This window comes from Mus musculus, chromosome 5 (genome assembly GCF_000001635.26).
Source record: "Mus musculus strain C57BL/6J chromosome 5, GRCm38.p6 C57BL/6J".
In the NCBI taxonomy this organism is placed as follows: Eukaryota; Metazoa; Chordata; class Mammalia; order Rodentia; family Muridae; genus Mus; species Mus musculus.
Genome location: NC_000071.6, coordinates 63,668,780 through 63,696,139, shown reverse-complemented (window position 1 = coordinate 63,696,139; position 27,360 = coordinate 63,668,780). Strand labels below are relative to the sequence as shown.

The following is a 27,360-nucleotide window of genomic DNA, read 5'->3' as shown; positions in this document are numbered from 1 at the left end:
GCTTCATTTGGAAAAGACACACCCTGTTCCTTACTCTCTGGGGAGTCAAAATGGTCTTGGAGGTTCTATGAAGTTCAGTTCAGTTAGGACACCTTCCTTTACTTATTCATTTTTATTCTTTTTGTGGTGTGTGTGTGTGTATGAATATATATGTGTTTATGTGTTTTTACATGTATGCTGACATGTATGTGCACTTGAGTGCATATGGCGGCTGTTGGCATGTACTTTGAGTGTTGTCTACTTTGTTGATGAAGGCAGGGATTCTAGCTGAGCCTGGAGCTCTTGTATAGGTAGTCAGATTGCTCTGGGGCCTCACTGTCTCTGCCTCCCGAGTACTGGGGACACAAGTGGGCCACCATGCCTGTCAGGGTTTTGTGTGGCCTCTGGAGGGTCTAACTCTAGTTCTCTTACTTCAACAGCAAGCACTTTGTCCATTGAGCTGTCTCCTTAGCCCTATCTTGCATTAGATACTAGAATGATAATGTCTTTGTGCAAAATGATGTTTAAATTATTTATAATTCTTATATCCATAAATTCATTAACTTAAGTGTTTTCATAATAACCATGATGGATATGATATAATGGAATACAATTGTATAAAGAAATGCAAAGACTTTTTAATTTGTATCTTTTGTGTCTACTTCATTACTTACATTGCTTCTGGTTTTAAACAATGCTGAATGTAAGTCATGTGTGAGGACAGAGGGTCCCTACTTTCCAATGTTCATAAAAATCACATGGGAGAATGCAGAACATTTTCCCCTGCCATTTTATCCACTTAGTCCCCACCCTACTTTCTCCTAAGTTCTTAAAAATCCTATGAATTTTGAAATGATAAAGACTTCTTTATTCATTCATCTCCTCCAGGAATTCTTATGTTTACAATGTGTGTTTGTGTGTTTGCAGATAGATACACTAAGGAACGCTGTTGAGGTCGCCAGATAACCTTGGGTGTCTGTCTTCACCTTTCATTTTCTTTGAGATGGTCTCTTGTTCAGTGCTGTATAAGCCAGAGGAGCTGGCCTGAAATCTCCTGCCTCTGCTTCCTGTCTTGCTTTAGGAGCACCGGGATTGCAGACACAGAAGTCTCCACTCAACCTCATGTGGATTATGAGGATCTGAACTGTGGTCCTTGGATTTTCACAGCAAGCCTTTTAGCCCTGGAGCCATCCTTCTTGCTCTCCAAGGACTTAATTCTTTTAAGAGAAAACCTCTCTGATCTAACATAAACATACTTTCCCCCTATTTCTTGCTATTTTGCATTATTGGAAACAGGGTCTTCACTATGAATAGTCCTGACTGGCTTGGCACTTCCTGTTGCTTTGAAACTATTCAATTTTTTTTTTATTCTGTGTATAAAAGGACAAAAACTTAGGCTTACCAGCATCTAATTGATGAGTGTAAGGTAAATGGTATTTTCAGGATGATGCCAATAAAATAGAGGTGTTTTTACATTTGAGCACTGAACACTGTAAATTTCTTGCAATGTACTCCTGATCTTTTTCTCTTTTTTAAAGTGATTCTCTTTTAATGAAACAAACCCAAAAGATGTACAGTCAGGTTCACGTTGTGCAGTTCACAAGCATGGAAAAACAAACAAACAGAAGGACAGAGTTCCAACACAAGAAGCTAACCCAAGATTAGGCTGGATTTGCTGCCAGGGGGCTTTCTCCCTCATGGCGCTGGGGCTGGAGTCACTGGGCTGGGCACAGGACCAGTAGGCACCCGCTTCTCTTCCATCTGCACCAGGTTGGCTTGGAAGTCTGTGTCGACATTTTCGTGGATATTCTCCCTTGAGGTCTAAGACATCTCCAGAGTTTGCTTCAGAAGAGTTACCACTCAGAGTTCCAGCGACTCCAAATCTTCCCTGCCACCACTAGACTTGGCACCTGCTGACTTGGCCCAAGATGGGGGGTTCTCTTCAGGTGTCCCAAAGATGTTAGAAGTCATTGCTCTTCCTCACAGGCTGTTCTGTTGGCTCATTAAAGCCTAATGAAAAGTTGGACCCACCACCTGGAGGCCACAAAACCTGGAAGCTGTTCATGATGTTAGGGTCCACACCCTTGAAGGTGGTGGTAGTGGTCATGGCACCAAGGGGCGAGGTAGGCTGGCCCTGAAAATGCCAAGGGGGACTGGGACCAACCGGCGCAGACGACTCCACAAGCTCAACCACCTGGGCTCCATGAGCTTCTACCACTGTACTCCTGATCTTATACTACAAAGCTCACAATTCAGTTTTGATTTTTTGAGGGGCTACCGTGACTTATAACAGCAAATAGCCAGTTATCATGTTGGTGTGGCTTTCTTTTTTCACATCTGGCCTTACCATCACAGAACTGTATCGTTGCTCATAGACCAACCTTTCCATTTGGTGAGGCAGTATTTTACAAACAAAGCTCTGCCCCACATCTGTTTATCTTGGCTTCTAAAAGCACCAATGTTTTAAAAGAGAAAGGAAACACAATAGGAATATGGAACCAGAAAACCATAAAGCAAAGTGAAGGATAAATCTTCTAGTCACAAATATACCTAAACCCCAGAGAAGCAAAATGTTTTCTCTGTTTAAGATATGGCAAGTTACCAATTACATATATCTTTGTTATAATTATTTTCTCTTCCTCTTGTATCATGTCATATTTCTTGTGGTAATTATTCTTTTATATTGTCCAAAAGAGCTAAATGTCTTGGGTATTCGAATAGGTATGGGTACAGGTGCCTATACTAAGCAAGACCATAAAAGACCCATATTCAAGGTTGAGGTGAAAGGTGGACAAACATTTAACATATCTTGATCTTTAAATGGATTACTTGCTGTATGTACACTGGCATGAGAAATTGACAGAGAACATACTGGCAGGATGACAAATCTCTTAGCAGTAAGCAATGAAGACCCTTGTGAAATAAAGCTTACATATGCATATACTCATACATACACATGAAACTTTGGTTTCATAATCACACTGCATGGGAGACAGGTTTCACAGGATTAACTCAGATAATATACAAAGCAATTAAATAAACAGAAAGATCAAAACAATGAACTTCAAGGGAACATCAAATTATGTCGTTGTTGCAATACGTTATCTAGAATATCCTGTTTCCAACAAAAAATTTGAGAGATGTAAGGAAATATACTTCATAGAGGAAATAGAATTGCCTCTAGTATCTCTAATGCCATAGCAAAGATATCAAAGAAGCTACTATGCATAAAAGTAAGGAAGTAAAAGAAAGATATTTAAAGAATTAATAAGGTATGAAAAGAGTGAGTGAAAAATACTAAATATCTAGGAGACAAAGTTATCTAAAAATGTAGAGTTGAAAATTATAATAATAAATAAATCTTCCTAGAAATCCTTATAGTAAATTTGAGATATCAGAAGAATCTACAAAGGACATATCAATAGATATTATCCAGACTGAAGCAGATAAACAGAGCCTGAGAAATGTACTACACAAAACACAACAACAAACGTGAGAGTCCTTGAAGAAAGGAAGGAAGACAAGAACAGAAAACTTTCTTTTTCAACAAATGAGACAACACTCAGCAAAATAAAGCAATTTAAAAACCTCCCGTACATCGAGAAGTCTATCCCATTAAAACTATCTTCTTAGGAAAAACAAAAACCTTTAAGGTCACTATAAACTACTTCAACAGTAGTAATCAAGGCAGTGTGGCAGGAGTAGAGACAAGGTTATCAAAGAAGCAGGGTGAAATCCAGAGAAAGAAGCACAGATTCACAGTGAAGTGATCTCCAACAAAGATATCGAAACAGTTTTGGGGAGGGAGAGGTTGTCTTTCCAGAGTGGCACAGAGACAGATGGGTCAACACGAAGAAAGTGAATCCCAATCTCTGTCTTCGACCTTAATCAACTTAACCTGAATTGTAGACCTAAAAGAGAAGTCAGGAGATGGTAGAAGAGAATAATGCTATTTCAAAGTGGAAGAGGGCCTTGCTGGACACAAGATGCACTGACAGTCAAGGTCACATTTCATCGGTAAAATTTTCTTCTTTTCCTCAAAAGATATCACTTAGAAAATGGAAAGGGCATAAACATACTGAAATGCATGTATGACGTAGGACTTTTAGTATATTCTCAAAACTCACCAAATCACACATTTATGCTTTTTATTGTTTTATAAAAGATTGTTACTTATGAGACTATGGACCAACACCCCATCCTTTAGTAACATAATAAATTTACTATTTAGTAATACAGATAATTGATCTAATTCAAAATGAGTTAAAATCATTGACTAAAACCTCACCAAAAGCATAGATGATTGGTTGGTTAACACCTGACAAGATACATAACATCTGTAACATTTTTAGATATTGTAGTGGGTAATTAAGGGATTGCCCACTTGAAGACTGGTTGTCACCTTATGATGCAAAGCACATGAGTTTCCTATATATCTTGATGAAACTATCAGATGACAAATGAATTTTGGAAAATGACAGGTTCAAGGTTAAATAAACTTTCTAAGCCAACAATTTCACTCACAGTCATTTAACTAACAAAAAAAAATTGATCTTTTTGTAAAGGTTCATATAACTCAAACTGGAAATAATCTAAAATTCAATTAAAAGGAACATGCATAAAGTTTTCAGTGTGTTTATAAGGCATAATACACAGTGTTGAAAAGATTGAACCCCTCAAACATATTACAATGAAAAGTCAATCTTGTAAGTTTTATGGCAGAATTGAGGCAAGAATATTGATTGCAACATTCTGTTTGAATGAAGCTTAAAGCCACAACTAGCCAAAGTGAATACAAATGAGAAGGGTGGAGCTTATATGGAAATGACCAGACAAGTGTAGTTCTCTTGGGTAGTGAGTGGGTAATGGAAGTGATCTACATCTTTCGTGGAGTTTGATTACTCAAGTGAATGTATTCTCAAAGCTCACAAATCATATGTTTTCATACTCTATATTTTTATAAAAGGATTGTTAGTTATGAGGCTATGGACTAACATTCTTTTACTCATTAATATAGACGCTAGTCTTGCATCCCCTCTGAAATAAATTACAAGCAGCCACGGAAAGCAGTGTGGGCAGAGACAAGTATATGGATGCTCTGAATCAGACCAGTTGTGACTGGTGCCATTTTTAATATTTTTGGTTTTTATTTAAGAAACTTTCTGATGATTGCAGTCCAATTATGTCATCTTTACTGTCGACAAGGATACAGGCTATCACATTTAATTTTGTATATTTAATTCTTAAACACATCTACATAATACTAACGAAAACAAAACTCACAGTAACAAAAGGATTCCTTAAGGGCTGGGGGAAATCTAAAATTCTTTCTTACAAATCTTCTTTAATTGCATTGGACTGTGATCAATTACTGGAAACACAGCCTGATGATTTAGTTCCACTTGTCAAATGACCTTTAGCAGTCCGTAAATACTTTTTGATGCCAATAGGTTATGAAGGTGTTCAAGAGGACCCAGTCTGAGTTACCTACTTATCAAGTCTGATTCACTGTATTTGCCTTATGTTTCATTTTCTAGCCTTCTCCCTCACTCACGGTCTCATCCACTCTATACATAAAAGCCAGAGTAATATTCTTTTTTTTTTTTTACTTTTTTTTATTAGGTATTTTCCTCGTTTACATTTTCAATGCTATCCCAAAGGTCCCCCATACCCACCCCCCAATCCCCTACCCACCCACTCCCCCTTTTTGGGCCCTGGCGTTCCCCTGTACTGGGGCATATAAAGTTTGCAAGTCCAATGGGCCTCTCTTTGCAGTGATGGCCGACTAGGCCATCTTTTGATACATATGCAGCTAAAGACAAGAGCTCCCGGGTATTGGTTAGTTCATATTGTTGTTCCACCTATAGGGTTGCAGTTCCCTTTAGCTCCTTGGGTAATTTCTCTAGCTCCTCAACTGGGGGCCGTGTGACTCATCCAATAGCTGACTGTGATCATCCACTTCTGTGTTTGCTAGGCCCTGGCATAGTCTCACAAGAGAGAGCTACATCTGGGTCCTTTCAGCAAAATCTTGCTATTGTATGCAGGTGTCAGCATTTGGAAGCTAATTATGGGATGGATCCCTGCATATGGCAATCACTAGATGGTCCATCCTTTCGTCACAGCTCCAAATTTTGTCTCTGTAACTCCTTCCATGGGTGTTTTGTTCCCATTTCTAAGAAAGGGTAAAGTGTCCACACTTTGGTCTTCATTCTTCTTGAATTTCATGCGTTTGGCAAGTTGTATCTTATATCTTGGGTATCCTAAGTTTCTGGGCTATTATCCACTTATCAGTGAGTACATATTGTGCGAGTTCCTTTGTGATTGGGTTACTTCACTCAAGATGATACCCTCCAGGTCTATCCATTTGCCTAGGAATTTCATAAATTCATTTTTTTAAATAGCTGAGTAGTATTCCATTGTGTAAATGTACCACATTTTCTGTATCCATTCCTCTGTTGAGGGGCATCTGGGTTCTTTCCAGCTTCTGGCTATTATAAACAAGGCTGCTATGAACATAGTGGAGCATGTGTTCTTCTTACTGGCATATATCCAGAAGATGTCCCAACCGGTAAGAAGAACACATGCTCCACTGTGTTTATAGCAGCCTTGTTTATAATAGCCAGAGTAATATTCTTAATGTATCAATTTCTTCATGAAAACTACTTGCTTTTTCTCCTGTATATGTTGCAAAAACAGCCTTTTAAGATTCTCAGTAATTACAGGGCACATCCCCCAATGTTAGTAAGTGATCTTACTGCACAAAGGTGCCATATTTGAATCTGTATGTGTAATTGTATCATCAGCATTCAAACTTGGCTGCCAACAGCACTGCATATTTATGGAGTCTTGCTGGAAGGGCTCTATCCATGGTGCTGATCATCTATAAATGAATGCTGTGGAGCCCTGGCTCTTTATTAGTTACTGAATTTGGAAACAAGGCATACACATTACATGTAGAGGGAAAAATAGAGCGAAAGGCTGATGTTTAAGAATCAGTGCTTATGCAGTGATTTTCATAGCTAAATGAGGATGGTTTCTGGCAGGACATAAATCTTAGAAATGCAAAAAAAAATTCACCGGTTTTGTTGAGTAGTGAGTAAAGAGAACATTTAAGGAGAGGATGAAAGCATAAAGGCTTAACTTGATGAACATTTGGAGGCAGGTACAAAGAACTCATCTATCTGGCTGGATAATGCCAAATGATAAAAGGCTTGGCACATCAGTCTCTTGAGTTCAGACTTTATACCACAGGTGATGAGGGTACTGAGATATTCTGAGTTGAGAAGGAGAATATGAATATTTTTTTAAATACAAATCAATCTTTCCTATTGAGAAGATGCCCATGGACAGTCAATAGGTGATGGGAACTGGGAAGGAGAGTGGTGGGAAAGCATCAGGGGAAGTTTGAAGAATAAGATCTGGAGGAGGTACCAGGAGTTCCATGTAACTAGGCCTCCATGATATTAGTCACATCCGGTAGAAATGTTCTGCTTCTGTGTTTGTCGCCTTAATTGGACACAAGAGCCCAGGACATACAGTCTCCTTTATATTGTTATGATTATATCAGTTACAATAATATATAGAATGCAGCAAGTTTCATCCTTAGGTCCTTGACTGAAGGACCACTGCCTTGCAATACAGATGCTATTTTTCCTGGGAAAGGGTCAGTTCAGATAATGTGCATAGCCCTAAAGGTCTGCACCAGAGGTGGAAGCTGCTTCATGTGTCTTGACGGATAAGTTCTAGGCTCTTATGCATTCTTAAAAGCTGCAGGTTCTGGTGGAACTATATGGCTAGGGTAGTGTAGCTTTCTGCTACTTCTGCCTCAGCTTTCTGTTGCCTTATCTCTTTGCCTTTTCCTCTTAAATCATCAAGTTATCCAATATGAGTCATATAACTTAATTTGCATAAACAATCACAGTAAGCTCCCAATAAGTGAATGAATGACTGAAAGAATCACTGAAAATTATGGAAAATTGGTTATTCTACTATGACAATTTTTAATTAATGTGAACATGAAATATTTATGACTTCTAGTAATAGAGTCATAGAAGAGATCCCAGAATGGAAGCTGCTTCAACAAAGACTACAGTTTTCTGTTCCTTCTGTTTCCTTTATTGCCTCATGGGTTTTATAACACACTATTACCTGTGCTTTCTTTCCTTTCCACCTAAATTCTATTCATCTTTCAAGTGCCAGCTTAAGCTATAAAATCTTCTCAACTCATTAAACTTCATAATGCATCTAATTCCTCTGATTTTTTAACGCTTACTTTAATTAACCTTGAGCTGCCTTGAGATATCTCTTGGGCTGAAATATTCTTTTCAACATAATTTAACACATTTGCTGTATTTTTACTATCTTTGTGGCACAGTAAAGGTGCTGGATGGGAAAATTGGGGTGAAAACATATATATAAGCAGATCCTGTAGGGACTCAGCATGTCAGTAGAATGAAACAAACCAAAAATACGATTACTGTTATCAAAGAAACAGAGAAACGATTAAATATATATGAGACAATAAACAACGCTACGAATTAGGACCACCATAGATTTGATGATCCTCTGAAAAGTCACACCAGTTGGTAGCTGCAGATGTTTTTTTAATGTCATACAGTTCCTGTCTTCCTAATAAATGTTGCTTCCCACTTCTCATCTCTAACTTCCATATATCATTATCTGGCCATGATGACTGATCTAAGGTTTGAACATGTGAAGTCAGCTAGGCTAAAGTTCTTTTGTTTCTTAATGATTTTATTTGAAATAGGTTTTTATCATGTCACCCCTCTTTTTCCTCCCTCTAATCCTTTTCAGTTACCCTCCCTCAAACCCTTCCATCCCCCTGCTTTCAAATTGATATTGGTAACTTCTTTTTCATTGATTATATTTGTTACACACACACACACACACACACACACACACACACTTGTGTATATATAAAATAGAACATGCTGAATCTGTTTTTGTTGTTTATGTGTCTGTGGTTTCAAGGTTGACTGTTTTTCATCATAGGGAGATTTAGGGTCTCACACCTGAGAGAGGCTAATTCTCCTCCCATTAGTTAATAGTTGCGTGTGTGTGTGTGTGTGTGTGTGTGTGTGTGTGTGTTTGTCAAGGGTGGGACCTCTAAAATTTCCCCTTCCATGCTATCATCCCAACAAAATGGCTATTGTTCTGGTTTTATCTATGCATGCATTTCTAAAAGAGACAATCTCACAGCCGACTTTCTGGTATTCTGGCTGTCATCTTTCTGTCCTCTCTTCCATGTTGATCTCTGAGCCCGAGATAAAAGAGCTGTAATGCATAAAGGTAGAAGAAGTGGCACTTAGAGGTCATTGGTAACCAACAGCTGTCTAATTGAATTCAAGGGCCACTCAGAAGGAAGGAAATCATGACTTGTACTAGAAACCCAGCCAAATTCCAGAAGCCAGTGAGGTCACAGATTTCAGGAAATAATTTACTACTACCAATTTGTTAGACCAGCACAATTTCTTACTACATTATAAATCTTAACCTTATACCCATAGTTAAATATAATTGCCATCCCTCATCTGTGGAGACGCGTGAGCAATTGCCATCATGAGCCTCCGCTGTGCCTAACTGGTAAACAAGTAATGTGCGCAGGTGCAAGAGTAAATTCGTGCCAAGTCACTGCCCATCCCGGGGCGTGGTGGTGAGGCTCTGGGAGAGCAGCCAATCAGGTATGGACATGCCACAATAAGGTGTATATAAGCAACACCTTTTTGGTGCTTGGGGTCTTCCTCTTCATGTTGAAACTGGTGTAATAAAGTTGCTGCAGAAGGATCCCGTTTCCCACGTGTGTGTTCTTGCTGGTGAGACAATAGCGCGTGTGAGACTCATCAAATATGCTTCTCTTTATAGAAAATTGAGGCCGTCACTTAAAACCACAGCTAGACACAATGTAGAGATCAGTGGATTGATGGGAGTCCCAATGGATATGTCTAGTCCAAAGTTTTTTCTTCTGAATTTTTGTCAAGTTCCAGCTTTTTAGTTCATTAAAATCTGTAAAATTGCAACCTTGGAATGATCTCTGGCTACATCCACTTCTGGTAAAGAGCCTGTCTGAGAGACCTTGTGTCTTAGTCAGGGTTCCTATTCCTGCACAAACATCATGACCAAGAAACAAGTTGGGGAGGAAAGGGTTTATTCAGCTAACATTTCCACATTGCTGTTAATCACCAAAGGATGTCAGGACTGGAACTCAGGTAGGTTAGGAAGCAGGAGCTGATGCAGAGGCCATGGAGGGATGTTCTTTATTGGCTTTCCTCCCCTGGCTTGCTCAGCTTGCTTTCTTATAGAACCCAAGACTACCAGCTCAGGAATGGTCGCATCCACAAGGGGCCCTTCCCCCTTGATCACTAATTGAGAAAATGCCCTACAGCTGGATCTTGTGCAGGCATTTCCCCAACTGAAGCTCCTTTCTCTGTGATAACTCCAGCCTAGTTGACACAAAACTAGCCAGTGCACTTTGGTAGATGTTCTCAAGAAAGTAAGACAATAGTGAGACCCTTCAAGTTTCTGACTGAAGCTGTTTTGGATGCTTTGCCTGTCTTGTTTTGTCCTTTACCATTGAACCTCTTGAGTTAATAATCTCTCAAATTCTTTGCCTAACTGTGTGGGATTGGAGGTTTTATCATCTGAAACCAAGCAGGCATATCTGACATGAGGCTTGAAGACCACATATGTCCCAGGTTAGTGTTGAATGTGTACACCACATTTGTAGATGACAATGTCATTGCAATGTCAGAAGTAGGACATGGACCTTGTTTGTTTCAGATATTACCTTGAAACAATCTAGAGTCTTTTGTCTCAGTGAAGATTGCTCAAGTGAGATTGACCTGTGGCCATGCTCCCAAGGAACTGATTGATGATGAAAGTAGAAAAGCCCATCTCATCATGTGTGGAACCATGCCTGGCAGTTTGACCCATACTCTATAAGAAGGTAGCTGATTAGCTCTGCACCCCATTTTTAAAATTGGGTTATTTGGGTTGTTAAAGAAGTGTTCAATCTCCTTAGTTATCAGGGAAATGTTCTGAGATTCCACCTTATACCCATCAGAATGGCTAAGATGAAAAACTCAAGGGACAGCACATATTGGTGAGGATGTAGAGCAAGGGAACACTCTTACAGACCTGGTGGGAGTGCAAACTTGTACAACCACTTTGGAAATCAATTGGAAAGTTTCTCAGAAATATGTGAATAATTCTAGGGGAAGATCCAGTTATACCACTCCTGAACATATATCCAAAAGATGCTCCACCATCCCACAAGGACACTTGCCCAACTATGCTTATAGCTGCATTGTTCATATAAGCCAGAAACTGGAAATAACCTAACAGACCATCAACTGAAGAATAGATAAAGAAAATGTGGTTCATTTACACAGTGGACTACTACTTAGCTATTAAAAACAAGAGCAGCATGAATTTTGCAAGTAAATGGATGGAACTGGGGAATATGTTCCTGAATGTGGTAATCCAAACCCAAAAGGACATATGGTAAGTACTCACTTTTAAGTGGATATTAGACTTAAAGTACAGGATAACCACACTATAATCTACTGATACATGCCAAATAACAAGGAGGGCCCATGGGAAGATGGTTCAATCGTTCTCAGAAGGGGAAATAAAATACATATTGGAGGTTGGTGGAGGGTGGGAACTGAGTGGGAAAGAGTTTGGGGAGGGGACTGGGACTGGGTAGGGATCAGATATATGGAGAGCAGGGAAGAGAGAACAGAAATTGGCAGTAGGGGGCAACCTCTAGGATGTGCCAGAGACTTGGGATGAGGGGAGCCCTCACAGTGTCTATGAGGAAAACTCTAGTTGAAACTCCTAGAAGTGGAAGATATGGATCCTGTAGTGACCACTTCCTGTAGCCAGGCAGGACTCCCAGTGGAGGGATAAGGACACCAACCCTCCCACAAAACCTTCAACTCAAAATATGTCCTGCCTACAAGATAGAATAGAGACCGAGGGAATGACCAACCAATGACTGATCCAAATTGAGATCCATCCCATAGGCAAGAACCAGTTCCTGAAACTGTTAATGATACTCTGTTATGCTTGCAGACAAGAGCCTAGCATAACTGTCCTCTGAGAGGCTCTACCTATCAACCAATGGAAAGAGGTACGAAGACTCAAAGCCAAACATTAGATGGAGCTTTGGGAGTCTTATGGAAGAATTGAAGGAAGGATTGAGGTACCTGAAGAGGACAAGGACTCCACAGGAAGACAGTGTCAACAATCTGATCCCTTGGGGGCTCCCAGAGACTGAACCACCAACAAAAGAGTAAGCATGGGGTGGACCTAGCCCCCCTGCACATATGCAGCAGATGTGCAGCTTGGTCTTCATGCAGGTCCCCCAACAACTGGAGCCTGAGCTGTCCCTGAATCTTTTGCTTGCTTGACTGTGGATGCTGTTCTTCTAACTGGGCCACCTTGTCTGGCCTCAGTAGGAGAGTATATGCCTAGTCTTGCAGTGACTTGATGTGCTGTGGGTGGGTGGGTGGGGTGGCAGGGTGCTGGGTAGAAGGGGTGGTGTCTGGCATCATACCCAGAGGGGATGCATTTTCTCAGAAGAGAAGACAAAGGAGGAATGGGAGAGGTTCTGTGTGAGGGGGTACTGGGAAAAGAAGGGGCCTGATATTGAGATGCAAAATGAATGAATGAATAAATAAATAAATAGGAACAAAAGAGATGGAGACTGGTAGACCAAGGACTACAGAACTCATAGAAAGTAACACAGGCTCAATGGTTTGGTCATTTAACATGTGTTGTAAACATCTGTTTGTTTAAAAAATCCTGTTTGCATAACTAAAACCACAAACTGTAAAGGGCTAAACAAAATTATGTAAATTTGAATCTAATTTTAAGTCACTGATAAAATTTAAAGACTTTTAAAAGACAGAAAGAAAGAAAGAAAGAAAGAAAGAAAGAAAGGAAGGAAAGAAAGAAAAAGAAAGAAAGAAAGAAAGAAAGAAAGAAAGAAAGAAAGAAAGAAGGAAAGAGAAAGGAAGGAAGAAAGAAAGAAAGAGAAAGAGGAAGAAGAAAGAAAGAAAGAAAGAAAGAAAGAAAGGAAAGAAAGAAAAAGAAAGAAAGAAAGAAAGAAGGAAGGAAAGAGAAAGGAAGAAAGAAAGAAAGAGAAAGAGGAAGAAGAAAGAAAGAAAGAAAGAAAGAAAGAAAGAAAGAAAGAAAGAAAGAAAGAAAGAAAGAAAGGAAGGAAGGAAGAAAGAAGCAAGCAAACAAACAAAAGTAGCCGAGAAAGCCAGGGATAGCCAAAAGCAACATTCATTTACAGTTTCTGCTTAAGCTCCTTCTCTGTCTTCCCTCAGCGAAGGTCTGATATCTAGATTCTAAATAAACCCTTTCTTTATTAAGTTGTGCTACTTTAAATAGCTATGGTCTCTATAGACTCAAGTGTTTGAATGCCTGGCTCATAAAGAGTGGACCTATTAGGAGACCTGGCCTTGTTGGAGGAAGTGTGTCAGAGTGGGCTTTATGGTCTCCTACACTCAAGCTATGTCCAGTTTGATACACTGTCTCCTTTTGCTGCCTGTGGATCAAGATGTAGAACTCTTAACTCTTTCTGCAGTACCATGTCTGCATGTTTGCTGCCATCTTTCCCACCATGGCAATGATGGGCCAAACCTCTGAAACCGAAAGTCAGCCCTAATTAAATATGGTGTCTCTTCACAGCAATAAAATCCCTAGATAAAACAGGTTTTTTGTTTATTATTATTATTATTATTATTATCATCATCATCATCATCATCATCATCATCATCATCATCATCATCGCAGAGCCAGGGAAGCTAACCAATCCCAACATTCATGAAATTCACTGACTGGGAACACATTCATTGAGATTGCTCTTAAAAGAGAGAGAGTATTCTGAAAAGTGAAGTTTCATAATCAGAGGTAGGAAAGTGGAACACTATTGCTAGAAAGGATGGACTCAGAAGATTGGTAGGGAAGGCAGGTGAAGAGGAAGTCTGGGCCATCTTTGCAAAATCTTGAATCTGAAGTGGAAAAAAGTTCTTTCTCTTTTCTTAAAGGCTCCAATGTTTGGCAACCTAACTAATGGCCCAAACCTCATTTGTGAAATTCTTGAATATTACTTGACATGGCAGACTCGACTGGGATTTGATCTGTATGTGGAAAAAAAAACTATTCTGCATTATATAGTGGATTTACAATGGTCAGGGCAAGAGCACAAGACAAAACCAGAGGAGAATGACAACGTGGACAGAGGTCGCAGGGAGAAATGTGACAGATGATATGTAGCCGGCTTTGAAGACAGAGGAAGCAGCCATGAGCTAAGCCATGCAGACACAGTCTAGACAACAGACAAAGCAGTAGCACGGATCTGTTTATATCTTCTAGAGATGATGCAGCTCAACCGTTGAGTTTGCATCAGCCCAGCAAAATGCAGTTCAGACCAGACTTCTGGTCTCCCCAAGGCAATACCTTTATATTGTAAACCTCTGAACATTTTAGCAACCAGTCATAGCCAGCAGAAACTAGTGCAAGTTATTCATTGTTGTTTATTATTAGTTTTATTATGTTTATTATTAGTTTTATTAGACACATTATGTCTTCACCTAATATTTTTCTCCTCAATGTGACATAGTGGTGTCAAAGGGTTCCCAGGGCCAGCACAATACATTCCAGCTTTGAGTCTCCAAACCTGTGAGGGAAATAACCTACTTTTCTTTGTCTACAGCTATGTATCACACTAACTGTAAATACTCGAACAGAAGGCTGTTTCAGCCAGTGACAAAACGCATAGATGATGCTGCTCCCATAAGAATGCCTGGCTTAGTAACACTCAGCCATCTTAGCTTGTATTAATCACATGCTAACTTTCATACAATGACAAAATTGTCTCATTAAGCCTGTCAGAACATATCCTTGTTAAGTGGCAAGGCTGCACATCATCAGATCTATATCTCCAGGTGGTTTTTATTAAAATAATTATGCATAACTGTCATTATTATCACGAAGTATTATTTCTTTGCCTCTAGAATTGTGGCACTCTTGCAAGATCGAGTTGTCTTATGATTCCTGTCTCACAATATGATCATGTCCTCAATCAAATCACAGCACTGGTTGGTGTTGGACTTGATATACAATAATAATTACTTATGCTCTATTTTCAATATTGAAATTTATGATAATTTATGCATTTAATGGTTGGGACCCTTCATGTTCAGCACTAAGCACTCTCCAGAAGAGCTGAATAATGTAATTGCATATTGTAAAAGTTTGCAAAGGAAAAATGTTATATTTTGTTTATCTAGCTTATAGTTGTCATTTTGACCAGAAAATATAGTTGTTTTAAGCTATTAAAAATACAATATTCTTACAAATACAATAGTTTTTCTTTACAGAGCTTAAGTAGAAAGTATTTATATATGTATGTGAAATATAGACAAATTACTGGAATATAAGCAAGTTGATGAAAAACTCGGGCTGATGTTTTATTTCTGATTTTATTTTATAAGACAAAACCCCAGCTTTAACATTTCACTTTTGATCTTTTGAAAATATCCAGTGACATGTCAAGACCATTGTTCTTCATTTGACTTTATGAAGCAGGGAATTTCACAGACTTCTGCACCCTCAACAGCTTTCAGATACAGATTGAGATATTTGTTTGACATATGGACACATCCAGATATAAATACATCTAACTTCCTCGGGCAAAAAAAAATAGAAAAAAATCTCCGGAACATCCAGTTTACTGGCTATGCAATAAAATGACCTATTTAGGGAAAAAGGTCAGCTCGTTATAAAAATCCAAATCATAAGCCGAACAACTTCAGGTGGAGGAAGGAGATAGAGAAAAATCCTCTCACCAAGGGAAAGGCAGGATGGGAAGGATATGCCCATTGGCAGCAGGGCAACCTCTTTTTAAAACAGAGGCTTATTCTTATTATTAAGCCTTTAGAAATCCACTCAACTCCCTCACACCTTCCTAATCCGTAGGAAACACCACCCATCCATTTGAGTTCATCCAAGCACTGAGTTAAGCTGACATTTAACTGTGTAATTGGGAGTGAACAAATAATTGATGGACTCTATGTCCTAGGTCTTCAGTGGTTTAAATGAGTTTCTGGTCTAATACAGAATGAATGGAACAGCTATTTACTTCCAGTGACTGGAACCTGCATTTGAGTAAGTATCACACACATCTTGGTACTTTCGCTAATTGCTACCTTGAGTCAGAGATGCCCAGGAAGTATTTGCCTCACCCTCACAGGTGCTATGCTCAAGAAAGAAGGCAATAACCAGTGGCCTCCAGTTGGTTCTCTGAAGTTACGATGCTAACAGCATTTAATCATTTTCCTTCCTTCCATAATTCAGGGACAATTCCAGTCTATGGTTCTCTTGACTATAAATTACTTATCTGGCTTTAAAGATTATAAAGAATAAGATATTTCCCCTATCACTCTATTCTTCCTCCTAACATCTATAATATTAGCTCTGAGATGACAATAATTGACTATGTACCAGGACAGTGCTAGACACTTTTCACATCTCACTAATTATCATGAGAAAGAGATGATGGTAAGCCACCCAGCATAAGTGTGGGGAACCAAACCAGTGTCCTATTCAACAGCACTATGAGGTTTTAACCACTGAGAAATCACTCCAGCCTAGGTCTTGAGGTTTTGGGAAGCTTTCTTGTTGCTTCCTTAACATATAAAGCTCTATATAATTTATGCAGCTTTGTTTGAGCCCATAACAGTTGGTATCTACACGAAAAGGTAAATATCAACTGATATGAGGTCACCCAGTGGCGGGAAGTGCTTAACTTCTGGCACATGTATGTGTACATGCGCATGAACATTTACAATCTGTTGGGGCTTACCATAAGTAAATGACAAATAAAAATCACAGTGGGTTATCACTGAACATCTGTTAGGATGGACTCATTATCAGAGAAAGTAAGTATTGGGGAGAATGGAGAAAAGATGCCTTTTTGTGTTGGTGGGAGTGAGAATTGGTTTAGTCATTGTCTTAGAGCCTTGTCTTAGAATCACTTTAAAATCACTTTGAAAATTGAGTTGAATTACCGAATGAATATATTTTCTACAGAAAAGGAAAGAAAACGCCTTATCCTTCGTGAATAATGTTGGCTGTTGGACCTATGTCCAATAATTACGGTGAGATAGCATCCTGGCCTCACATGATCTACCCTCCCCTAGTCCCTTGATCTTATTTCCTATCTCAGCTGATACCTGACAGACATGTACAGATAGAACTTCCTGGATGTTCATAGAGATAGCATCTCTTCTGGCTGGCTGCTATCTGCCCTTAGAGGATATTACATTTTTTGAAAATCACCCACCTCTCCATCATCTACCCTGTTTGATCTGGCTGTTCATTGAACATCCCTGGCTGCACTCTGAAACATGGTTCTTGAACTCAGCTTTGGATTCGCTAGTCCCCTTGGTAGAAATGCTTGTCTTTTGCTTGTCTGGTTTGCTCTTTTCCTCACTGTTAACCTCTCCATTAAAATCTCATCTCATCAGACAGACCTTCTCTGACTTCCTAACGGGAGGGGACAGCAACCGCCCATCACCATTCGCCCTTACCTTTATTCCAGTTCTCTTTGTTGTGCTTACCACTGCTTCCAAAAACTTTACAAGTGCTGCACAACTCACTACATTTATCAATAATATTAAAATCTAACCACTCAGCAGATGGTGAGCACAATGAGGGTAGGAGCTAGACAGATTTAGTGACGTGGCCATCTACACACTTACATTCTATACCACCAAGTGTTTTAATGGTGTCACTTAAAAACTGACACATAGCAACTGTGCATTTCTAGGGGAAAGCAAGATGGTTCTACACCTGTGTTGAAACCAAGGTCCTGATGCTAATGCTGAAATCATTTCCATCTATTTAAACACTTATTCTCTCTGTGAACCATTATACTCTTCTAGTTATTTTTAAATACACAAAGAACTGTTATGAATGGTAGTCCCCAGCTGTGTGGAGTGGTAATTTGCATGTAGAAATCCTTCAATAAATACTTGTTGAGTGACTGTTGTAAATGTTTTGTTAAAACTTGGTTCTTAATGTGGAGGAGGAGAACATAATTTATAACGTATTTCAGTGGTTTATAACTTACTTGTTATCGTGATGTTTCAAAGGCATGCTAGACATAAAAATGAATGAACGAATGAATAAGTAAAACAAGCCTCTTAAAGATGTCATCCTTTGACATTAGCTGAAATACCCAACAAAGGGGAGGGAGAACCTGTAGAGATCATACCAGAGGCTAGGAATAGCCACTGGATGAGGGATGGGGCCATCCACTCATCTCCCAAATTTTAACCCAGAATTCTCCTGTCTAAAGGAAATACAGGGGCAAAGAGTGGAGCAGAGACTGAAGGAAAGGCCATCAAGAGACTGCCCCACATGGGGATCCATCCCATATGCAGCCATCAAACCCAGAGACTATTGCTGATGCCAAGAAGTGCATATTGACAGGAGCCTGATATAGCTGACTCCTAAGAGGTTCTGACAGAGCCTGACCGATACAGAGGCAGATGCTAGCAGCCAAACATCCTACTGAGCATGGGGACCCTAATGGAGGAGTTAGAGAAAGGACTGAAAGAGCTGAAAGGGTTTGAAAACCCATAGGAATAACAATAATATCAACTAACAAGACCCCTCCAGAGTTCCCAGGGACTAAACCACCAACCAAAGAATATACATGGAGGTACCCATGACTCCAGCCACATATGTAGCAGAGGATGGCCTTATTTGGCATCAAAGGGAGGGGAGGCACTTGGACCTGTGAAGGCTCGATGCCTCCCTGTAGGTGAATGCTAGGGAGGTGAGGCGGGAGGGTAGGTGGGTGGGGGCGCACCCTCATAGAAGCAGGGGGAATGGAGATGGGGGTAGAGGTTTGATGAGGAGAAACTGGAAAAGGAGATAACATTTGAAATGTAAATAAATAAAATATCCAATTAAAAACAGGCCTTGAAAAAAAATTGTCATCCTTGACAGATAGTTGACAATAAACATTCTGTTGTGTTACAAATAGACAAAATAGAAATGTTCCCTAGAAGTGTCATTATGCCACATGCTTTTCTCTTTCCAAAGGATCAGGGCAAAAAGATAGTCCTAGATGATGCCTGGCTATCTCAAGCCTGCAGGTTGGTTAAGGCTTAGCATCTTTTTCTATCTGAACTTTTAGTTTAGTATATCACAGGAAAGGGTCCCACAACAGCATTGTATCTGTTAATGCTTAAGTATCTAGTTAATGCTTAGGGAAAGTTAACTGTGATCACCCTGGGCCACAAGCTTCAAGTCGTTTCAACTTCATAGGAATCCTATGACATTTTCAGTTTTGAAGACGAAGATGATGGGGACTCAAGGAGCTAAGTGATTTTCCTTAGGCTCCTGTATCAGAGATGGCACACAACGAGATCTCCAACTCAATTTCCACCCCAAATGTGGTCCCTAACCTCTGTATACTCTAGTCTTTGTGTCCTGAGTATTGTATGCTTTCTTCTAGTGGATTACATCTCACAATCCCTTCTATATTGAACTAACTTACTCCATGTCCCAGTGAAAGGCTCAGCCATCGAGCTAATGAATGGACTGTGTATATGTTCCCCACTCTTAATTTTGAATTTCTCACAGGAAAATTCAGAAAGCTCCCCCACTATGTTTTCCACTAACTCAGTCTTACTTCTCATTATTGGGCAGTCTCTGTAGAATCTCCTGGAACCAGGCAGAACATCTGAGGCAGGAGGTCAAGGTGATATGGTACTACCTTTAGATAATGTAGTAGTGTATTGTAGAGTTAGATAGGTTGTCCTCCTTCTCTACCTAAAAGAAAACTGCAATCCCTGCTGTCACAGTAGCAGAGTCATGTAACATTGCAGTTGGAAGATGCCCCCAGAGATTCCACTTTTCAACCCCTCCATTCTGCAAACGTAGAGAAACATTGAATGCCCAGAGTTCATTTAACATTAGTTAAATGGTTTGATGTTTAAACCAATTAGCCATTGGCTTAAACATTAGGTTCAGAGCTAATGTTTAAACCAGAAGTGTAAGTCATTTGTTTCATGCCTCATCCACTTCATGATTCCAATATAATAAAACCTGTACAGGTGCTATGCGAAAAGATGGAAAAACCTTTTTAGAAAATAAGTTGTCATTGTCTCTCCAACTTTTTCCCAATTGTACATGATTTAAATGGAATACAGAATGATATGTCCCTTAATAATAATGTTACAGAGAGCAGCGAAGTTCTCATCTGGTCCCCAAAGTCATCGGCTGCTTACTGGAAGCTCTTGAACTCTCCCTATTTTGATGAGGAATTCATTGGATATAATATTCACTGTGATTGCATAATTCTATAAGCACTTCATTTCTCAGTCTCTTCTTCCTTGAGTGGTATGAAAACATTTCCATTGTCTCCTTTCAGAACACTGGAGAACTACAACCATGGAATGTGTTTGGCTGGGAATAATGATCTCTCTGTGTTAGAGATATGAGATTCTCAGGTTGAGTATCTCTGGTTGTTTCTTAGGATCCTAGTTTATAAGATATATATTTTTTAAAATCTCTGTGAAAAAAATCTGTGAATAAAGCAATGGAAGATACATACAGACATACATACAATATATTTTTTTAAATCTCTGTGAAAAAAATCTGTGAATAAAGCAATGGAAGATACATACATACATACATACATACATACATACATACATACACACACCAAACACACACACACACACACACACACACACACACACACACACACACACACACACTTAATTCTTACTCATAGTTTTGGAGAGTCAGTCATTAGCTTGCTTGATGGCTGTGGGCTTGGGTTGGGAATAAAACCTTCCAGTGGCAAAAGTGTGTGGTAGAGAGAAGTAGCCCATTTTATTACAGCTAGGATGCAAAGAGAGGAAGCTAGGCGATTGGGACAAGCGACACTTTGTGGTCTGAATAAGAATGTCCCCTAATTGCTCATATGTTTGAGTAATTGGTCCCTGGCTGATAGGACTCTTTGGGAAGGACTAGGAGATGTGGTCTTGTGGGAGGAGCTGTGTCACTGGAGGTGGGATTTAAGGTTTTAGAAGATACCTCTCATTCCCATTGTGTTCTCTTTGCCTCTTTCATGTGGATCAAGATGTAGGCTCTCAGCTGTTCCTGACACTGTCCTTTAGCCATTCTGGACTCTAATCCACTGAAACCATAAGTTCAACTAAATTCTTTCTTTTATAAGTTGCTTTGGTCATGGTGTTTGGTCACAGCAATAGAAAACCCTTCAAAACTCTTCAAAATAGAAACCATTCCCAAATACCTACTTCCTCTAATAAGGTATAGGTACCTACAATTTTCAGAAACATCTGTTAAGGACCAGACTTTCAAAAATGACATCTACAGGAACTTTTCAATCATTAATGTCTGACATCCTAAGGCAAGGGAAACCTCTCAGGCAGGAATGCGGTTAGGAGATGATATTCTAGCTAGAGTTGGTCCTGGTGCAGTAGGTTGGCAGGAATGGCTGCGAATAAGGTCACAAGGGAGCTTTTGCATCCTCTTTCTTCTTATTATTTTTTTAAAGTTCTCAAAATCCAATGAGTATTCTATACTTCTATTTTGTGTATAGATATTAGTTCATCAGGTACATGATAATCTCATGAGTTAGGGTTGTTTTCAGGGGTTTAAGTGCTATGCATTTGAAAGAACATTAAGCAAAAGGTCCCATTTTGTTTCAATTTAATGTTTAGAGCTATTATTATATTAAGAATTAATTTTCAGAACTCTGTCAGATAGCCAGTAGAAACATGATGGTTAGTGGTAACTGTCAACCTGAAAGGATCTAGACTACCCAGAAAACAACCGTAAAGGATTATCTAGGTTAGCTTAGCTTCTGGGAGTGTTTGTGGGGTTGTATCTTGATTAATTAATTAATGGGAAGATATGCCTATTAATGTGTGGTCCCACTCCCAGGTTTTGAACTTAGGACAATATGAAAAGGAAATGAGGGGTGAGTGGACTCTCCTACAACATGTTTTGTTTGAAAATGTCATAATAATATCTAATATCTTGAAAAGTATTTAATTTTTAATGTTTTTTAAATAGGGAAAAGTGATCTGAGCTCACACATTCATTGTTGTCTTCTTCTCAACCGTGGATGCAAGGTGACTCAGTGCTTCAAGTTCCTGCAGCCTTAACTTCTCTACCACAGAGGACTGCATCTGACTGTGAGTCAGAATAATCTCACAGTCTCCAGTAAGCTGCTCTCATGCGGGCCTTCTAACACAGCAACAGGAAAGATGTTGCACTTGGTTTGGGTCTTGCTGTTGAGGGATATTGTAGCACCTGCTTCAGGTCATGTAGCTGATAAACACCGAATCTAGACTCTTGGGGCTCCTTCGGATACTCTGATCTCAGATGAAATTCATGCCCTGACATTCTTTACATGCAGTAGCAGAGGAGAAATCCATATATTTTATTCATAGGGTCACCTGTGACTGTAACATTGCAGTTGCCTCCTGAGCAGGGGTCTGTTGCATGCCACTCAATAAAAGGCGAGTTCTTCTCAGTTGAGATAGACTCATTCATGTTCCAGAAGGAAATAGTGAAGAAAAACTAGGAGATTACATAATAAGAATACAGAACAAATAACCAGTTAATGAGTTTCAAGTAGCTTTTAAACACTTGGTAAAAGCTAACACACCTGGGGAAGGTCTAAATTTCCCTTCTCTTGGTTATCCCATATATACACAGGGCATTGAGCTTACGACCCATTGATACGGCATGCTTTCTGCCTGACTATGAGCATAGTCAGATGACTTCAAATTCTAGTGTTTGAAAGTAGACAAAGCTCCAATGCTGAAACTAGAGTGCTCCATGCTTCAGAATGCCGGAATACCTGTGTCTCCCTCATTCCACTCACTCTGTGCTTTGCAAGGCAGAATTGTGGTCAGGTGCCTGAGCAGACCCTTGTCAGATTCAACTATCAACTGTCACCCCATTATCTGCGCATGTACCCTCAAACACGCACTCCTGTGGCAAAAGTGATATCCTTTGTACAACAACAAGGGTTTAAAACAGCCATCAGAGGCATAGGATACCATTTATATTAAGAACTGACTGGGTTATGTTTGAAATAGCAACTACTTGGAATTAATATAGCTTTTCTTTTCTTTTCTTTTTTCAATTTTTAAAATTAATTTATTCTTTTACCTACATTTCAAATGCTGCCCCCATTCAGCACTGCAGAGTTCTTCCCCTCTCTCCTTCTCTGACAGAATGGCTCCCTGGGTATCAACCCCCTTCTGGGGTAGGGGCATCAAGTTTCTATAGGATTAGGTATATCCTATCCCACTGAGGCCAGACAAGGCAGCCCTCTGCTACATATGCTCTGGGGGTGGTGGTGGTGCTTGGATCTTTGGTTGATGGCTTAGTCTCTGGATACTTCTAGTGATCTGGGCTAGTTGACACTGTTGGTCTTCCTGTGGGGTTGCCATTCTTTTCACCTCCTTCAATCCTTCGTCTCACTCTTCCATAGGGGTCCCTGACCTCCATTTAATGCTTGGCTGTATCTGCATCTGTCTCAGTCAGCTGCTAGGTAGAGCCTCTCAGAGGCTAGCCATGCTATAGCTTTTCAATATTGCACTAGATTTGTATAAAATTTTCTCAGAAAATGGTGGCTGCCTTATCCTTCCTTCCTTCCTTCCTTCCTTCCTTCCTTCCTTCCTTCCTTCCTTCCTTCCTTCCTTCCTACCTTCCTTCCGTTCTTTCGTTCTTTCTTTGACATAGCCTTTTGCACACGAAACGTTGCTTTAAAACATCTGTGGTAATCAAACTGTGCAGTAAGGTTTAAAAGATTAACAGAAGTCAGAAAAGTCTTTATGTAGGCTTAAAGTCACATTAAAGGGACCTTTTTTACATGTAAAAGAAATAATAACTTTTAGAATAAGAGATTAGCACATTTTCCTTTAAAAAAGTGGAGGTGCTAACTTTTTATTCTCTTTGAATGCAATTCTATTGATCTCTGTCAGCTATCATTTCAAAGACTCATCTCTCTCTCTCTCTTTTAAAGGACCTTTTTTTTTTTAAAGAGTTGGTAATTTCTGCTCTAGTAGAGAAGTAACTTATTAACTTAATTCCTCCCAGTTTGGGCTGACATCATATTTATGTTTCAAACCAATATTTCAAAAGTACGATGCCTTTAAGTGGTCTCTTCCAGTTAAAAGCATTCATGATTTCAGAGGCAAGGCAACTTGGAGTTAATAGCCTTTTTCACACCACAATTTAAAAAGAAGTTGGGAAAAGAAGTCATTCAAATAAATCTCATTCACTTGTATTCCATTTAGCTATCTTCTAGGGCTCTTAATAAACTCTGCTATATAATTTCTGCATCCTTCCTATGTTTTAGCAACTGCTTTAGATGCTGTATACAATATCCATGTCTTTCCCACAACAGCCTTTTTTTTCTATGTGTTATATCCCCTGACCCCATGGTTTTATTTTTAGCATAATCAGCACAAATCTCCTAAAAAAAAGTAACCATGGGTGATATATAAAAACAGTACCAGTTTCAGCAGTAGAGAACTAAGTGAATTTTGGTATATATATTTTAATAGTATTAATTTAACCATCAACAATATGCTACTGAAGATATGAGGATGTCTTTATTGTGTGACTTGATGCAATTTTTTTATTAGATATTTTCTTTATTTACATTTCAAATGTTATTCCCTTTCCTAGTTTCCCCTCCGAAAAAACCCTATCCCCTCCCCCTTCCCCTGCTCCCCAACCCACCTACTCCCATCCCAGTCCTGGCCTTCCCCTATACTGGGGCATAGAACCTTCTCAGGACCTAGGGCCTCTCCTCCCATTGATGACCAACTAGGCCATCCTCAGCTACATATGCAGCTAGAGCCACATGTCCCACCATGTGTTTTCTTTGATTGGTGGTTTAGTTCCAAGAACTGGTTAGTTCATATTGATGCTCCTCCTATGGGGCTTTCAGACCCCTTCAGCTCCTTGCATACTTTCTCTAGCTCCTTCATCGGGGACCTTGTGCTCTGTCCAATGGATTATTGTGAGCACCTATTTCTGTATTTGCCAGGCACTGGCAAAGGCCCTTGGGAGAGTTATATCAGGCTCTTGTCAGCAGGCTCTTGTTGGCATCTGCCATAGTGTCTGGGTTTGGTGGTTGTTTATGGGATGAATCCCCAAGTGGAGCAGTCTCTGTATGGTTCCTTCAGACTCTGTTCTGAAGTTTGTCTCTGTAACTCCTTCCATGGGTATTTTGTTCCCCCTTCTAAGAAGGATTCTGAGCTTCTGGGCGAATATCCACTTATCAGTGAGTACATATCATGTGAGTTCTTTTGTGATTGGGTTACTTCACTCAGGATATTTTCTGGTTCCATTCACTTGCCTAAGAATTTCATAAATTCATTGTTTTCAATAGCTGAGCAGTACTCCATTGTGTAAATGTACCACATTTTCTGTATCCATTCCTCTGTTGAGGGACATTTGGGTTCTTTCCAGTTTCTGGCTATTATAAATAAGGCTGCTATGAACATAGTGGAGCATGTGTCCTTATTACAAGCCACAACAGCATTTTTTTTTTTTTTGGTTTTTCGAGACAGGGTTTCTCTGTGTAGCCCTGGCTGTCCTGGAACTCACTTTGTAGACCAGGCTGGCCTCGAACTCAGAAATCCACCTGCCTCTGCCTCCCGAGTGCTTGGCTTAAAGGTCTGCACCACCATGCCCGGCTCAAAACAGCCTTTTAAGGTTAACTAGTATTGTCTCCAATTTTCAGAAGAGAAGTGGAACAGGAAGAGACCAAACACCATACTCAAGTTTTAACAAACCTTGAATTTTAAACGAGGACCTTGTCTCCTCACCAGTTCTTTATTAGTAGCCATACATGCACTTGCTTTATTTTTATTACTCTCATCTATATATTGCAATGTAACAGCATAAAATCAGTGGCCTAGAACAATTGCTGTTATTCTATTCCTGAATTTGCAATTTGCAGGGGGTTGAGATGGAGGCCTAGTTTTTTCTGTTATGTCATCAGTCATTGTGCCTTGGGATACAGAGCCACTACCAACATAGCTCCTGTTCTTTGTGGGCAAGGCGGTATTGGTTGTTAGTGATTCTCTATTGAGGCTTCTGAACTGGGTAGTAGGATTCCAAGAATGATTGCTTCAGAATAATTATGGAAGTGGTCAGATACTGTCTCTATGCTTTTTCTATGTCTGATCTGATGGAACAGTCAATAGAATCTAGATTCAAAGGATTTGAATCAAAAGATTCATAGATTTCACCTCTTTATGTGTCACGTTTGCAAAACTGTTGACACTTTGCTAAATGTCTTATTCAGCAGTTTTCAAGTTATAAATCTGCCTAATTTAAGACTGCTCTTTCTCTCATGACCCTGAAGATGATGTCTGAAAATGGCAGCTTTGATTAGTCTTGGTTGTCAACTTTTCACATCTGAGCAGAGAATAACATTACATGAAGAATTGTCTCTATCGGATTGGCCTGTTGGCATTTCTACGGGGAGACTTTCTTGACTGTTGATTGATGCTGAAGGGTCCAGCTCCCTGTGAACAGGTAGGCATGGGCTGAATAGGAAAGACAGGTGAATGTGAGCCAGAGAACATTTCAGGAAGCAACCTCGCCCCATTGTTTCTACCCAGATTTCTCTTGAAATGTAAAAGCAGTGAAGTCTATGCATCTTTTGCTTCAGTTCTTTTGAATCCAGATCCTGTTGATGGTACAGTCAGATAGAACACAGGAAAGGCACAGAACCAGTATCTGGGGTTTGGCTTTTAGATCCTGGTCATGCCCCATAATTATTCTGACTGTTACCTGTAAGTTGAATTAAATCCTTTCTTCCCCAAGTTGCTTTTAATATATATATATATATATATATATATATATCAGAAAAACAAAATGAAGCAACCAAACCCCAACCATCCATCCAAACAAACAAAGAAATAAACAAATAAAACAAACTACAGCAGTAAGTGGAGTAGGTTGCGGCTGTCATGAACCTGAACATGGTTATTTGTTTGTTTGTTTGTTTGGAAGCTTGTAGAAGCATTTAGAACTTTGGGATGGAAAAAGCCATCAGAGCTTAGTGGGCTATTCTAGGGGAGTTTGGTAAATAACAATATGGAGAGAAATTCAGATAATGGAGGCCTGGTTTGTAAAGTTTTAGGTGGGAAGCAAAACCTCTGTAAGGGCCATTTGTAGGATAATTCTGATTAAGATACTGTGGAAGGGAAACCTTTCAGCTTTACTGGGGCTATGCATGTTCTTTAACTGCAGTTGAACTAC

The 27,360-nt window shown here is 39.6% G+C and overlaps 1 protein-coding gene and 1 pseudogene across 2 annotated transcripts in view; both read right to left on the bottom strand.

The window, feature by feature from the left end:
- Nwd2 (NACHT and WD repeat domain containing 2) overlaps nucleotides 1-27,360 on the bottom strand; it is a 161,444-nt gene that overhangs the window by 114,407 nt on the left and 19,677 nt on the right. The gene's annotated exons all lie outside the window — the stretch shown is intronic.
- Gm3687 lies at nucleotides 1,251-26,906 on the bottom strand (annotated as a pseudogene).